The sequence below is a fragment of the Lichenostomus cassidix genome, chromosome 2, assembly GCF_008360975.1.
Source record: "Lichenostomus cassidix isolate B80296 chromosome 2, HeHo_3.0, whole genome shotgun sequence".
In the NCBI taxonomy this organism is placed as follows: Eukaryota; Metazoa; Chordata; class Aves; order Passeriformes; family Meliphagidae; genus Lichenostomus; species Lichenostomus cassidix.
In genome coordinates, this window is record NC_139482.1 from 72,949,789 (window position 1) to 72,967,025 (window position 17,237).

The following is a 17,237-nucleotide window of genomic DNA, read 5'->3' on the forward strand; positions in this document are numbered from 1 at the left end:
ACTCATTGCTCAATTTCAACAGGATTTGACAGAAAAATGTGAAGACAGAGAAATGTGAAGCCCTTATCCTGCTTATGAAAACTGACAGCTGAGTGAAATGGAGAGGCCTAAATTAACTTTGCAGGCTGGAGAAGGCAAGTAGAATTCAGTACCTAAACCTGGTCACTTTAGAAAGCCATATTGTGAATTAGCTGTTAGCTTCCCAGTCACCACAGGGGTGCAATAAAACAAGCCACAGCAAATGACTATTTTTACCCAGCAAAATATGTAGAGTATATAAGAAAAGACATCAAAATATCAGGTAAAGGATGGCTTGGCAAAAATTCTTTATGGGGGAAAAAAATCAGTAATTTTAGCTTAACTATATCTGGAAATATATTTTTTCTCTCTTCCTCCCCCCACCATCCTTTTCTTCCTTCATTCAGCAACCAAAATCCTGAGAACAGAATTAGCTCATTTTTTGTTAATTTCCATGCATCATCTTTACATCTTTATATGCAGTACATACTGTAGATAGTGGGAGGAAAAAAAGTGTTTCATTCTTGATCCTGTCCTCAAATGCATCTCTAACTATTCACAGTGCAGACCTGTTGATGAAAAAGGCATTAGTTCTGTAATCATGGAACACAGTAGAGTTGGTATGAATAAGACAGGAGACTTAACCTTTGCCAGCAATGAAGCTATAGGAAAGGAATTAGTATGATTTTGTTATAGAGTACTCTTCCAGTGGAATATTTGACTTGAGTTTCTTAATGAAGCTTTAATAGGTTTCTGTTTTTAGACTAATAGCTCTGCACTTACAGCCACTCAGAAAAATGATTTATGCCTTTTATATTGAGAGAATATCTAGAGGGGATATGGATTTATGCCTACAATGCCTGTGATAGAAAGATGGACCCCTTAGGAGTAGAGGTCATAATATAAGACTAAATGAAGTATGTGGTTCAGCAAGAAAGCATCAATGGACATGTTGGGCTTGGCACTTTGCACGATGTGGTCTAACAGACTGGCTACAAATTTTAAATAGTTTTACCTTTAAGAATCTCAGACATGCAGCAGAAACAGCCCTGGTACTGTGAAGAAATACCTTCCATGAACAGCAAAAATTAGTGGAGAAGTTCAGAGGCAACCAGGCTTAGTTGTGTTGAACACCTCTACGGATGTTCTGATGCCTGGTAAGAACCAGAGTCCTACACAATCTCTGCTGCTGGGATGTTACAAAGTCTCTCTTTGTTCTATCTGCCTATTTGCACAAAGTATTTATTGAGACTTGTAGGTGTTACTTAAATTTGCTTGAAAGTGGTTAATGGGTCCAGGTAGTTAGGCTGGAATAGAAAAGGGGGATGAGAAATGAGAGACAGTGTGATTAGATATGCCTCATACCTTTAAGAAACCACATCAAAGAACTTAATATTGACATTTTAAGGTAATAAATTAAGATATATATATCTTTACTAAACTGAGATAGAATATACTTGACTATGTCCTTTAAGTAACACCAAGAGATGATTTCCCAAGGAACATCTGTCCTTTACAGAATAACCCCTTCAATTCAGTTTTGTGGCAAGTTATAAAACATCTTTTGAATATTATCCAATAAATGTTCAGCTGAGACTCAAAATAAGCAGAAGGAAAGTAATCACAATTTCCCTTGACCTCAAAAATCAGTTATGGTGACACATCCCACATCCCTTCTCTGAGTCAGAGAATTTCTTCTTCTTTAGTGAAACTGTCTCTGTAGTGGAAGAACTCTTAGAAAATAAAAGCTTATCATCATCTGCTGCTAAGGGTCCCAGTCCAGTAACACTCTGATTAACTTTAAGCACAGTCTTAAAGGACTTGCTGAATAAGAGTGGACCTACATGAACAATTATATTTAGGACATGATCATATGCCTGGGTGACTTCAGCTATGAATGCAATGCTGTAAGGGTATGAAAAGACATTGTCTGCCCACAGAGTTGAAAGATTAGCCCATCTCAATACTGACATTGTTAACTTTGAAAAGCTATTTTACATAACTACTGAGCTGATAACGTTCTATATGTGTATTTGCTATATATATGTCTGCATATATATCTATCTAAACATACAATATCATTATACAGTCAGAAATGAAAGATACCAGAGGCTTTGAAATGCAAGAATAGAAAAGGTAGCTTGATTCAAGTTCTACAGATACACCAAAATAGATATGCGGGATATCATTATGAAACAAAGTGATCAAGCTAGCATCTGAAAATGTCACCCACAACAAAAATAAATCTGCTCTGCAATTGACTATATTTAGATGAATTATGTAAAATCATAAGCAAAATGCTAAGTAGTCCTTTATAGTATCTTGAGCTGAGATTATTTATAACTCATTAAGAGTTTTATGGTAAATGGGTATGTGTTGTTTTTTTCCTTCCTTAATCATCCTGGTGAAGCAAAGTACTGTGAAGGTCTTACAGGATCTTCAAGGCCAGAAAAGTCAAGCATATACATTCATCATGGCATATCTGTATATAGTCTCACACTTTCAGTCTAAAACATTTCACTGCCAAGGGGTTGCAAGTGTAAGTGGAATTTCACAATCTATCTCTTCTGTGCTTACTCAGCTGCCCTTAGTATAAAGTAGTTGGTCAGGAAAAATCAATGGGTTCCAGAAGTATCAGGATAGACATAATTAATGTTATAAATAACTGTTAAAACTATACCTGAAGTAGTGGCAAAAAGTGTCTGTTGATGGGATTTACTGAGATTTTTCAAAGACTCTCAGCTGTGCTTAGCATTCATCCTTGCAATGGATTTAATTAGTCTTATGATGTACAGATTGTAGCAAGAATACAGGAATGAACTCGTCTGATTATCAATATTTTCCTCAAATAACCTGTGCTCATAAAAAAAAAAAGCAATACCATAGAACAGCCTGATGTCTCTCTGATCTTTAAACTAACCAAGTCACTCTTTTGTGAAGCTTGTTGACTTTAAAGTCAGCTAAAGCCAAATATCCTGACATCTACATGTTCAGTCATTAAATTGACGCTGGATAGGAAACACATTTTGATCACTGCTGGTCTTCAGTGAACAATATACAGAGGCATAGGTTGAAGGGTCATGTGTGCCCTTGCCAGTTCTTACTGCTGTTCAGTGACACTCAGAGGCCAACATTTAACCATATTACTAACAGAAGACTTTCTTCTTCATCTACAAAATAAATAATAGTAATGCAAGTCCAGCAGTTGTGGTCTTTGTGGATGGAATATAAGCTGTGCAATATTAAACATTATTTTGACTGCATTTAATAGGACTTTTTAAATTTTCTATTTCTCCTCTATTCATTCTACATTTATAACTTACTGTGAAGGCATGGAATACATGGGATATAAATGCATCTATTTTATATGTACTTAACCATTGTAACAGAAAAATAAAAACACCAGCATGTTTAAAGTAGAAGTGAGACTTTTAATACTTGGAACTATGCCTCATAAATCAAGTTTATGGGCGTAAAAACTGGTGGTAATAATGTTGAATAGAAAAATGTCTTTGCCCAGATTCACAACTGGAAAACCAGGAATACGGACATGATTCTTGCCTGTTTGCTGTCTGCCAGTTTTAATATGACCCAGTTAAGGGTGAAAACCCAGGGAATATTTGTGTAAATTTTTTTAGTCAGGTAAATCACTGTAGGCATTTGAAAAGATGGAATATTTTTGCTGAAGACAAAGCAGAAAGAGGCAGGGATGGCAATTTTCTTCTATTTTCCATCAGTTCCCTTTGGCTTTTTAGGTGCCTGCTATCAGCAAAATGCTCTGGATTAGAGCGGAGTGCTCAGACCTCCTCTGCAGGTATAATATGGGAAGAGAAAAATTCTGGGAAAGGAAGGAATTCAGACAGAAAAGTACTGACTCCAAAAGCTTGCTGGTAATCTTTCAGCCTAGAAGGTCTTTGAAGTATTTTCAGATTCCATTAGCTGTCCCCCTTGACACACTCCAGGGAGACACAATGATGAGGCTTATTCTTCTCTAACTAACAGGGTGCTGCTTTCCCTAAGTTTACAAGGTTAATGTAGCCATTTTTATCTAGTTTTTTTGAGTTGGCACTTGATCTTCGGTCACTAAGTTAATCCTTTTAATCCTTTTACAAGAAAATTATTATTCACATCAGCTTTGCAAATAAGGAAAGACTTCCTAGTATCATGACTTATTCCAAGATCCTACTAGCCAGGTACACAATTACCAGCTATTAAGCAAATATCTAACCCAGAACTTTACTGAGAAAGGAGTTGTATACTTACTGAAAAAGTTATTAAAATACGCTGTGATGGGACAAATAATATTTTCCTCTCATTTCTTGCCTTCCAGCATTATTATTGCATTGTAACCACTCAGAGTCTTGATAGTCAATATTTTAACTCACAATTTCTTTTCAGAAATATTAAACTGGATGTCTATGACAAAGTATACATTTATTCTGGCTCAACTTTTTATTTGAAGAAGTTGGGTAAGGAGAAGGGAGAAAACAAATCAACTTGTGAATTTTCATAAGTGCATAAAAACAAAGAAAAATGTTTCAGGGTATGCATTTCTGAGCTAAAAATAAAAATTAAAAAATGAAATAAAGTCAGTTTGCTGAGAAAGTCAAACAACTTTTATCTGGACTTCAGAAAATCCTATTTTAAGCTTTTGCAGTGAATGAGACAGACCAGGCACATGTGGCATCCCACTCTTAAGCAGAAAGCAGCACCCAAGATTTGTCGATGCCTGTGGTTAAAAAGGAATGGCAAAAGTCAGAGGGTATAAAAAACTCACAAAATTTTATTAGGAATTATACACTTGGCATGGAAATTGGTATAAGCTGGTCCCTTATCTTGTAGTACAAAATATATGACAGCAGATTTGTAGTAAAGGGTAGGCTGAAAGAGATACAGATTGAAGAGAGGGAGAGAGGAAGAAAGGAAGAAAAGAACACCACTGCTGGCTCCAGTGTCGATCCAGATGGTGGGGTGTGCAGGGTCCTGGGGGGCCTGCCCAGGTTTCATGAGGGTGCCTTTTTGTAGACAAGCTTTCCCTGCCCTGAAGCTAAGAAGTTTCTCATTTTCTACGCAAATTAATTATCATGTGCAATTCATTCTCCTAAGCCTTTCTAGAAACAGGTTGAGGACTTCAGGAGTTTTTGGTGGTCTTGATCCTCCTCTGTTGGATCAGCATTTGGTTGACAGTCCATGGCTGCTCCTTGACCTCATACCTGCACTTGTGCTGTACTGTGCTGTGTTTATCTCCAGGGGCCAGAACAAGGATATTTGTCCCAGAAAAGTGCTGCTCTATCTCTGTAGCCCCCATCTTCAGCCACATTCTATTCTTTCGCACAGTGTAGTCCCACCACCAAACCTCGGCTGGCTCCATGGCTATCCACCCATCAGTGAGAGGTACACATCAGCCCCTTATCTGCTGGGCCTCTACAGCATGCCAGTCCACATGTCCCATATCCAGGATATTTTCATATGAAATATCTTTCCAGTCCTTCAGAGTTATGGAGTGACACTGAATGTTTTCCGTTGCTTTTGTGGTACTTTGTATACTGTATTTCAGTACAAAGGATAAAACATAAGCAGGATGTGAGAACTTTTAGTCTAAATCCCTACCCCACCAAAAGCTTGAAAGAAGTGCAGATACAACAGTAAACACCTTTACAAATGTAACAGCTGTCTCAGCTTGGAGCAGGAAAGTGCCATCAGACTCCAAATCCGACAATGATTTGCACATGCTGCAGCCTCCAGCAATTCATTGAAGCAATTAATTTCATTCTGAAATAAAACAAACCAATTATTTAACTATCACTGTAGAGGCAGATTAAAACAAAAATAGAATCCTTTAGATTTTAAGAAAACTAAAATTCTTTTTAAAATTTAAAATTTAAAAAATTAAAAATTTAAAAAGTTCTAAAATTGACTTAATTTAAGTAAAACTTCAATAAATAAGACATTTCACTGTGTGGAATTCATCCAAATATAATCAACCAGGCATTTACACCTGGAGCATTATTATTGTTAATTATTCTTTCGTAAAGCAAGGTCTGTTGTAGCGTACCAGTGGAGATGCCAACCCTTAAACTCAGTGAATTAAGATAATCCTCCTACTCATTTGCACTTTGACTTTTTCATACCAGCTATTCATTTATTAGAGAAATCACTCAGTAATGCAGCTATTGTTTCCGAGCAACTCTAACTTATATAGCTTTCTTTAACAACTCAGATTTAGTCATAAATGAACTTCCATATTGTATTAGTAAAACATCAATAGTCAAGAAATAAAGATTTCTAATGCAGAAACATCAAGAAGTATTTGAATTGAGCATTTCTAAATTGTCACCCTCTGTGGTTTTAAGAGCACCACTCTTCTGACACTGGGCTGAGCCCACACAGGATGATGAAGAGTGGCTGAGCTCTGGCTGCTTCTAGCAAGCTCAGAACTGAACAGATAATAGACAGAGAATATTTCATGGAGTCAGGAGGAAAGAAGGAAGGAAAGAAGGAATTGTTATTGATGATTCTGCAGATTGCATTTGTTCTGTTTGGAGAAATGAAGTATCATACAGTCATAGCAGGTGTGTATGCTTGTCTGCATGTAAGAAGGATTCAAAATAAGGTAGAAGGATGTTTACATTATTACACATTCATCTAGATTGTTTCCAATCTCTTTTCATGCGTGCTGCTCCTGTGGGGTATTTCCCAGATTGGTGGTGTCCCAGGGGTCTCGGCCAGGAATCCACCCAAAACAAATAAAGAAAAGTTATAAAAATGTTATCAAATTTGAATGTGTTGAATTACTGTTCAGACTTGAACCCCTGAAAATGGAATTTACTACTCCAACTGCCTCTTTCTTCCCATGAATCAACACTGAATTCCTTGATCTCACTTCCCTACTATTCTAGTATTGCAGCAATATTTTCAGAGTGCACGCAGCACCAGATGATAGACTGTAATGAGATTTTAACATTCTGGCACATAAGAACAGATAAAGTGCGGATGACATTGTAGGTTTTCAAATACTGCCAACACTATAACAATATTCTCAAGTTAAAAGGTTCATAAAGTGTGAGCCACTGAAGGTGCACCCACTGGAGTCTTCACCAGACAGAATAATCACTCATACTTTTAATATGAGACTTGCTAAACACCAGGGATATCTTGTGATGCACCACTGGGATGACCTCAACTCTTCAGTTTGACAAGGTATGCTCTTCATCTTGAAGAGTGCCAGGCACCTGAGATTCACACTGATTTCACTGGTCGAGAGAAGAAAAAAGGTGCTTGGCTACTTCTCACATTATGTCAGGTTCTGAAAGCTTATGTTAGCCATTAGAACACTCTGAAAAACAAATTCACAAAGATTTGCTATAATTTTAAAGAAGATCTTGTTTTGGCCTGTAGATCTTCCTACTGAGCAAACTTGTACAGTAATCAGCACAAAATTTAGCATTAAAAAACCCCAAAGTACAAATAAGCGGACAACCTGTCTTGTCTGAATAATTTCAAATTATTTCACTTTCCCTTATCCTTTTGGTAAGGGTTTGAGACTGATGAAAAGCCAGACCATCAGCATGACACCTTTCAAAATGAGATTGGGCACAATAATCACCTTAGAAGCCAATGGAAATCAAGACATAGTATATAAAATTGACTTAAACATGAAATTTGAATATACTGTGGAGAGCAATATTGTTAATCCTTCAAATAATGTTTCAATTCTTAGGCAGAGGCATAACTCCTAAAAAGTCTGAGGGTTTTGGTAGACTATTTTCCTAAGACACTATTTGCTGCAAGGTTTGCCAAATAGAGTTGGAATCCAGTGAAACACTAACAAGCGGGCTGTTCAGGTGGCATTATTTTTGAGTAATAATTTTAAATACCAGTGGAGCTTGGATTTTCAATTGGTATATCTAAGGCAGTTCTCTTTCGTCCGTCATCCTTCCAGGTATAACAAGCATGGTTGGGAGTTCATATTTCTTCCATGACCAGAGAGCACTGGGAAGCAGAAGCTAGGTAAAGCCAAGGAGACTGAAAAGGAAAAAAAAATAATGTTACTTGTTTACCACTTCTAGAGTCAGCAGATCCTGATTATATTTGTTCTGAGGTCCTGGCCTTTTCCTGCTGCCAGATAATGGATTTTCTGAAATTTAGGCTCCTCTTGGGGTTTGAACTGTTCATTCTACACAGTGTGGGGTTTGCTTCAGTCAAAGGTAACAATGCATTTTACAGAATTCTAGAGTAAACTGTAATTTAAAATACACATCTAACACTGCAATTTCAGCTATAAGTCTGAAATTTCAGATGCATGCTCCTGTTGGATGCTCTAGGTTGGCTTTGTGGCACTGTGATTTCAGGTTCACAGTTGCCTAAAGGGCTGTCTCCCTCCTCTGGATGTCATCTGGACTAACCTACTTGTTCAAGAAGCACCATGAAGAGCAGGTTGCCCAGAGGCACGTCCAAATAGCTTTTGAATACCTCCAAGTATGGAGACTTGGCAACCTCTTTGGGTGGCCTGTACCAGTGCTCAGTTATCCTCACAGGGAAAAATCATTTCCTGCTTTTCAGAGGGAACCTCCTGTATTTCAGTTTGTTCCTCTGGTCCTGTCACTGGACACCTCTGAGAAGAAGCAGCTCCCTTTTCTGCACACCCTCCCTTCAGGTATTTGTAGACACTGATGGTATTCCCCTGAATTTCCTCTTTTCCAAGCTAAATAGTCTCAGTCTCTCTCTTCCTGCTTCATGAATTTACACTTCCATTTAAGTGGTTTGGTGTAGGAACTGGGTCACTTTCAGACAAAGCTCTATGCAAATGAAACCTCAATGCAAAAAGCAAGACATCTTTCATAAATGAAATAAAATTAATGCAAATTTTTGTATGTTGTCAATGTTTCATAGTGAACTTGATGACACTTTAGTTCTTTCTGAAGGATCGGTGCTGAGACTGCATTTGAGCAATAAAGAAAAATAATAATTCTTACAAATAGAGAGCTGCAGAATTGAAAGCTGTAGGCATTTGGAAAAATTATCTCATATACTTCAGAATACATTAGAGTCCTAAATTTTGCTTGGTTTTGGTATTTAGAAAGAAAAACAAAAGGGTTGGAACTAATAATAAACAGACTTAAAATCACATTTAGATTAAATTTGCCAAGATGCAGAAATGTATATTTTCTAAATTTCATTATTTTTCTTTTCCTCTTAGTCGTCAAAGGTAAAGCTATTGTTTCAAACGGAAACCAAGACTTGCAGAATATATTGTTGTCCAGAGGAGAAAGGAGTCTTCTGAAGGTTACGAGAATACACCATTGCATAGAATCTCTGGATTTATTTTTGTCTCAGAAAAACATGAATGCAAAGAATATTTGGGATTTTGAGTGGACCTCTCTAACACAGCTTTCAAGTCAGTCAATTTGTAAATGTTTTGATCATAATATGGATTAAAAGATGAGAATCAGAAAACCCCACATTTCCTGCTAATTAAAAGATGACATTTTCTTTTTTAGTCTGTGGCATGTACACACACAAAACCCCCAGACTTTCAGTATTTGTTGTTCTGAAACTTTCAAAATATAAAGGGGATTACAAATTCAACACAGACTTCAGATAGATGGATTGAATGTACAGGGAAAAATCCTGGGGCAACTCCACTGAAATATTCCAGGACAAAGGAACAGTCATAACTCAGCATGTATTTTCTATGAGGTAAATGTTTGTAGGTGAATTGTTTCATTTCCACAGTAAACAAAAAATGAGCTCATTTTGAGTAGGGCAATTAATTTTGAGAAGCTATAAATAACCAGTACTGCATTTTGTTATATATTCTGAGAGACAGTTCAAGAATAGAAAAGAGTTCTCAAAGCAGACAAATAACAGCTAATAACTTTCTACTCACTGAGAATTTTTTTTTTTCCCTTAACTGAACAACATATGGGCTCTTGTAAGTAGCAATACATTAGAGGTATTTGTCTAGGTAACCAGTCTTAACTAGTTGGAATCACATGGATGCTACGGACATGTGTGACCCAGTTGCTGAATGGCCCAAGATCAACAAGCAGCAAACTTTATGCATGCAAAGAAGTGTGATCCTTGTGTAGGAAAGCTCAGTCATCTTTTACAATTCTGACACTTTGAAAGGGTCACAGGACAAGCCATCTAAAAGCAGAGTTCCAAACCACCTCCATCCCATCCTACAGTGCAACAAAAGAGAAAAGACTTGTTCTGCCTTCTGCTAATTAAAAAGGCCATTCACAGAAAGGTATTGTGGACATATGTATTTATGATAAAGGCTATCCTCAGTTTGAGTTAAGCTACAGGATTGTTATAAAAGGACATGAAAGGGGGAAAAAAGGCACTTTTCCATGTCCTCTGTATTTGAAATGGAGTTCATAAGACTTCCTCTAAATTTGTTGTGTTTCAAGATGGCTTTAATACAGAAACTTTCAGAAAATATAAATAATGATGCATCTTTCACAAAAACAACAGATGTGTCTCCAGTAGAGTACCTGAGATTTGAGATCTATATCACAGAATGATGCTCTGCAATTCACCTGCTCCCAGCCTACTCACATTTCAGTCTGGTGGATGTTACCTCAGGGTTTTCAAGCACCTTACTTATTAATAAAAGGCATCTCAAAAACTGTGATACTTGAAACATTAATTTAGAAAATCTAATTTAAATATATAGTGTGTTTGATATTTAGTTCATATCATTTCTTTAAGAAGAGATATGTTTGGTATGTTTCTCAGAAGCATTACGTTAATTAGAGTTAAGGCCAAGTGATAATTAACAGGGCTTGAACAAAAAACCTCATTCATACACCAGATTTATCTACCTTTTTTTAAAAAGAAATAATGAATATTTAGATGTGTGTGAGACATAAAAACATAAGATCTAGATGCGAAATTGTTTTGACTTTTTAGGAATACTAGATTCTGAATACTGTTCTTGTTGTTTTTAAATAGTCTTATCAGAAATGTACAATGTATTTTTAGGTAGATGTTTTTTTAAACTTCACCTGCTCACATTCCTGAATAGAGTGGCTTATCATAAAGGCTACCAAAAGTGTATCAGGTACAAATAGATTATTCTAACTGCACAGGTTCATCTTTTGATGTCCTTCTTTTCATAACTGATAGATCATTGGTCAGGAATAATTTTTCTGTTTTCTTAGATGTTGACCTGAGATTTTATCCCATCAATTTTCTCCATACTTACTTAGTCCCAGGATAGCCATTTTGTTCAAGAATCAAAATTAAATAATCAAGTTTGCTGATGACACCAAGCTGTGAGGAAAGGATACCATCCAGAGAGACCTTTACAAGCCTGAGAGATGGACCTGTGCGAACCCCATGAAGTTCAACAAGACCAGGTGTAAGGTCCTACATATTGGTCAAGGCAATTTCAGGCACAAATTCAGTCTGCATGAAGAAGGGATTGAGTGCAACCCTGAGGAGAAGGACTTGGGGGTGTTGGTAGTTGAGAAGCTTGACATGACCTATCAGTGCACACTTGCCTCCCAGAGAGCCAGCAGTATCTTGTGCTGCATCAAAAGAAGGATGACCAGTGGGTCTAGGGAGGTGATTCTCCCCCTGTACTACACTTTTGTGAGATGCTCCCTGGGGTACTGAATCTAGCCCTGGGGCCCCCAACACAAGAAGATTGTGCACCTGTTGGAGTGGGTCCAGAAGAGGGTCATTAAGATGATCAGAAGGATGGAGCATCTCTCCTATGAACACAGGCTGATAGAGTTGGGGTTGTTCAGCCTGAAAAAAAGAGAAGGCTCTGGAGAGACCTCACAACACTTTCCAGTACCTAAAGGAGGCTACAAGAAAGATGGAGGAGGGAATGTCCTGTCACTACAGGACAAAGGGGAACAGTTTTAAACTGATTGAGAGTAGTTTTAGATTCAATATAAGAAAGAAATTCTTAATTATGAGAGTGGTGATGCACTGAAACAGGTTGCCTAGAGACGTTGTGGATGCCCCATCCCTGGCAGTGTTCAAGATCAGGTTGGATGGGACTCTCAGCAACCTGGTCAGGTGGAAAGTGTCCCTGCCCATGGCAGAGGGATTGGATCTAGATAGTGTTTAAGGTCCCTTCCAATCCAGACCTTTCTGTGATTCTGTGATTATATAAATGTCTATTTCATTATATAGATAACATACATAATACAGTCAGCCACCTGTTCTTTATTTTCAACTCTTCCTGTTAAAAACTATTTCACAATACTCTCTGACTCCTAATTTGTATGTCTTAAAGCACGTTTCATGGAAAACATTGATTACATTATCAGCAAAACAGATATTTCAACTATGTAATCTTTTGTTATAACAAGCCAGTGGTTGTGTTCTGATTCTTGTTTTATTGAAGAAATAACTGTTTGCATATTTTAGCTGGGAAATGTTTTATATTAATATTGATCACAGAGGTCCCTATGAACATTAGGAACCTGAAAATTTTGGTATTGTGACTATTTTCTATTGGTATTGTTTGACACTTCTACTCCTCCTAGAACATTCCTTACATCACTTGGATGTTGGTGAATATGCACATTGTATAACGCATTGTATGAAAGTATTAAATCTTAGTTGATTTTAAATAATGTTATTTCTAGCATAGCAAATAACAAAGCTTGATTGTAGAAACAATAAAATGGATAATAAAGAGAATTTAGTCTGCAACTGGATGCTTGGGCACAGTGATGACAGTTTTGAATCTATTAGGTTATGAGACTCATAGTGTTTTACATCTGTGATTACATTCAGATGTTAAAAAAAAAAAAACAAACAGGGAGAAAAACACTGGAAAAAAGAAAGGATTGAAGAACCTGACATCTGCAGAGGGTGAGGAAGGATCTACAGAGACTTGTGTTTCTGTCAGAAAAGAATTATTGCATGACAGCAGACCATAAACTGCAAGGTAAGAACCTTTACATTTTTCGGTAGCTAAAACCACAGTTGTGTCTGTTTCTGATACTCAGAGCCAGACTTTCCTGTCACCAAGTATTTTCTCTGAACATATGTCAAGAGCTGTTGAAGGTATCAGCATAGCAGACTGAAAAAATCTGCTTTGAAACAAAAGCATCAAGTGTCTTATTCTTTGTAAACAATATCACAACAAGCCTCCTACTTTCAAGTCACAAAAAGGTATGGCAACTTTTGTAAGACAGGATAGGAAATGCATCATTTGTGAAAGACACAGAATTAAAAGGAGGTTGGATTTTGAACCTCTTTTTGTGTTTTTGCAGAGTATACATGATCATGGTTATTCTGAATCTTATGCAATCAATTATTTCTAATTTCTGGAAACTCAAAATTTTGAACTTGGCGAAAGTGTTAGTTTATGTAGTAGTTAACTGTTTATAGTTATGCAAAGATATTATAAAAATCACAAATGACAATTATTTTCATTATTTTCTCTTTACTTTTAATGATGAACTACAATGTAATAACAATAGCAATAATAATGGCACTAATAATAATAATAATAATAAATCCAAGAACCAGATGTCCTGTGTGTGAACTGTTGGAGCCTTCTGTGTTTTAACATGCTCCAGTTATTATCAGTTCAGGTGATCTGTGAAGACTTTATGTAATAAACTCTAGTACAAGTGAAAACAAAGACTTTCAGGATATTGGGCACAAGGGACTCTAGACAAACTATTTTGGATCTATATGGTCAACCTTGCACCCAGTGCCATATTTCCCGTTCAGCCTTAGGCAAAATAACTCATACACTTAAATTAACAGGGTAGTCGCCAAACCTTTGCAGGCACTCAGTGAAGAGAAACATAGAACCTGCCAAGAGGCAATTCACAACAAGGGACTAAATTAGATGCTCTAAATAATTTCTTGAGAAGCTATTCTTTCCCTGGTCATGCCTATAAAGAGGTACTCAGGAATGTTTCTTGGGATAGGAACCCTGAACTTGTCCTGGTTTCATGATGGGATATAACATAGTATGCATCTCTTCCGTTCCTAGTTATCACAGTGCATATGCTGAAGTATTTTGTATTTTATATTTTAATAGAATAAATATGTCACTCAGGATATGCTCCAAAATTAAGGGCTAAAAAGTTCAACTTATTAATTGAATTATAAATACATTACAAAATGAACCAAGATCTAGTGAAGTTCAAAACAGCATTTTTACACCCCTTTTCCATAAAATGTGAATGATCCTTGAGAAGAAAATCAAGACTAGAAAAGGACACCAGGGAAACACAGCAATGACATTCATTTGTTTAGTATGCTTTGTTTTGTTACAGGAGTACTGTTGAATACTTCACTGAATAGATGTGCATTCTTAGCTAACTCAGTCTAATTCTACACATCTAAAATAAATACTAAGCTGCTCTTATAAAAATTATGAACTAATTTAGCTTCTGAATAACATTTCCATAGAAGTTAAAAAACGTTTTATTTTGGTAAGTTTTCCATTTTATATTTAACTCACTTTTGTATCTCATTCTCTTCGCGATACTTACTTCTGGTTATCTGACACCAAACTCCAAAGTAAGTTGCAAATTATGATAATTTTGGAAGATCTAATAGTCTGATTTTATATGACCCCTTTGTCTCCACTGACAACCAAGAAACCCTGCAAAAAACCCCACAAGCTCACTTGTCATGAGTGACCAATTTAGCATACACTTCACAATCACTATGTGGAACATGACCATCTCCGTCAAATGTCTGGAATTCAAGAATGCACTTGATAAAGATTCACACAGGTCCTTGTAGTTACATTCTAGTCTGAACTATGTCCCAGGGAGGGACATCACTGCACTTTCAATGAGATTGCTCCATTTGTATTTTATTGCTTTGAGCCTTGGAGGACAAGATGACAGATATCTAAAAAATAACAAAAATGGACAAATGGATTAGTTGGTCTGAACTCAAGCTAGAAATGTTCCAAAAATAAATTCACTGAAATTTTCTTTATAGACGTTTTCTCCATAATTTCACTGAATTTTTTTCAACCCGGGTATTGATCAGAGTTTTAATTTTAATTGTTGCAATATGAAGAATCTCACACCTTAATGATGATCTCAAAAATTTTAAATGTTTTAACAGAATATTATGTATGTAATAATATGAACTCTTTAAAATGCTTTATCTCTAATGGAAATAATTCTCTCAGGTTCAAGGGCTATGATACCTTTTTCTCCAACCTGTGTAACACATAACATGCCAACAGAGGGATAAGACTTGAGTAAATTTTTAGGGGAGAAGACATCTGATAATGCTGAAATATCATCCCTATAAAAAAGTCTTCAGCTATAGCTTGCAAGTACCTCTCTAACACATCAGGTAGAAATACAGACAATCTGTCATCATAATAGTCGTGAGCAAAGAAAGTTGGTTCAATTTCTCTCCTTCTGGAATGCTCAAAATCCAATTCTAAACAGATTTTGTACACCTATAGAGACCTACCAGTTTAACCATCAAAGCCCAGGAATCTGATTTGGTATATTTCAGGTTTAAGGGAAATTAATATGCTTTGGGTTCAAGCCTATAACCAAGGCACAAACTGAAAGCTAAGGTCTGACCTCCCCAGTTAACAAGTTATACAGTTCCAAAACTATCCATGGTGATAACATGCTTGCTAACAGGAAAATTTGTGCTTTCCAAAACATCCTTGGTTATTGAGAATTACCTGCTTGTGAATAGAAGGTGCCTGTCAGTAAACCTGTGACATAAACATTGGAATTGAAGTCAGTATAAGCAAAATAAAGTGTTTGTGTCAGCAAAACATCTTATTTGTTTAAGGAATAACTTATGTATTCCAGACTTAGAATGAAGTGTTTGACACATTTCATTCTTTTCTCTCACAATAATAAATAAAATACATTTAGTAAAATGGTGGACTTGGCTGAACAAATAACAAATAATAATGATGATGCCTGCAGAAAAATCCATAAAACCTAATTATTCTGGCTTTTATCCAGCATATATAAAAATCTGGAAACATATTTTTTTGCTGAAGCAAGATGTTTCTGAGAAAAAATATCAATAACTATATTGAAATATTTAGGTAAGATTTACCTCACATGTGAAATGGTTATTCCTTGGAAATTTATTTAGCAATGCATTTTGTTGTCTTAATAGAACTACTTATAAACCCCAGTCTTCTTAATGGGAATATTTTACACCAGAGGACAATAGTAAAAACAGAAGATGGGGTACAGTGGGAGCCAAGAAATAGAACCACAGAGACAGTATAGTATATACAAATACTGTATGGTAAACCTTGATTTTATTAGACATAACACAATTGTAGATTAGTAGAAGTTTTAAAAGAGGGAGGAAGGAAAGGGAAAAAAACCACTTGGTTTTTGAAAGAGTCCAACCAATCAAGTAAAGGTATAATTTTAAGAATTTATAAACTAGAAGTTGACAGTAATTTTCTCAAGCATCAGACACATCACCCCTTTACATTACTATGCTTTATGAATTATGAATTTTGGCTGATGAGGAAGCCTAAGGGTGACAATGGAGCTTCAGAGTCAGTAATGCATTGTCATTTCACGCTGTGTGAGTTCCTACTATACCTAGATGGATTTTTCAAGCTTAAATAATGTTACTGACTGCCAAAGATTTTATTAAGAGGTCTGATGATATTATATGCTCTGCTGGTAAGATACTAATCCCTATTAACTAGAAAAGGGTCAAATACTTTGAGAGATTGCCAGGGCTTTTTTCGTCTGCTGGGGTGTTGAGATGTAGTTGTACTCCCCCACCATAATTCACCTATTTTGAGTCAGATAGTGAAATAGAAAACCATTTTTACAGCATCAAGAAGAATGAAATTTGAGTAGGAAAGACAGTTGTTCTGTGAGATTTTACATGGCTCCTGTTGCCAAGGAAACAATTTCTTTTGGCTTTGAAAGGTTTGGTAATGGTTGCCCTAGCTACAATTCGGGCAGTATAGACCATGAAGGGCTATTTATCTCATGCAATTATATATATACATACATACATATATATATATATATATATATACACATAAACACACCCTCATGTTAGGGAGGGACAAATTTAGAAAAATGGAATTACAAAAACATTGAAGTTAGGAAAATATTCTGAATACATTAAAGGAATGTGTTGATAGAAGAGCCCTTGGCATTGGCTTAAGTCAATCCCATCCCATACCTGAAAATATGATCTTCAAAAATTAAAAAGAAAAAAGAAAAAAAAAATAATGTGAAAATTAGAGAGCT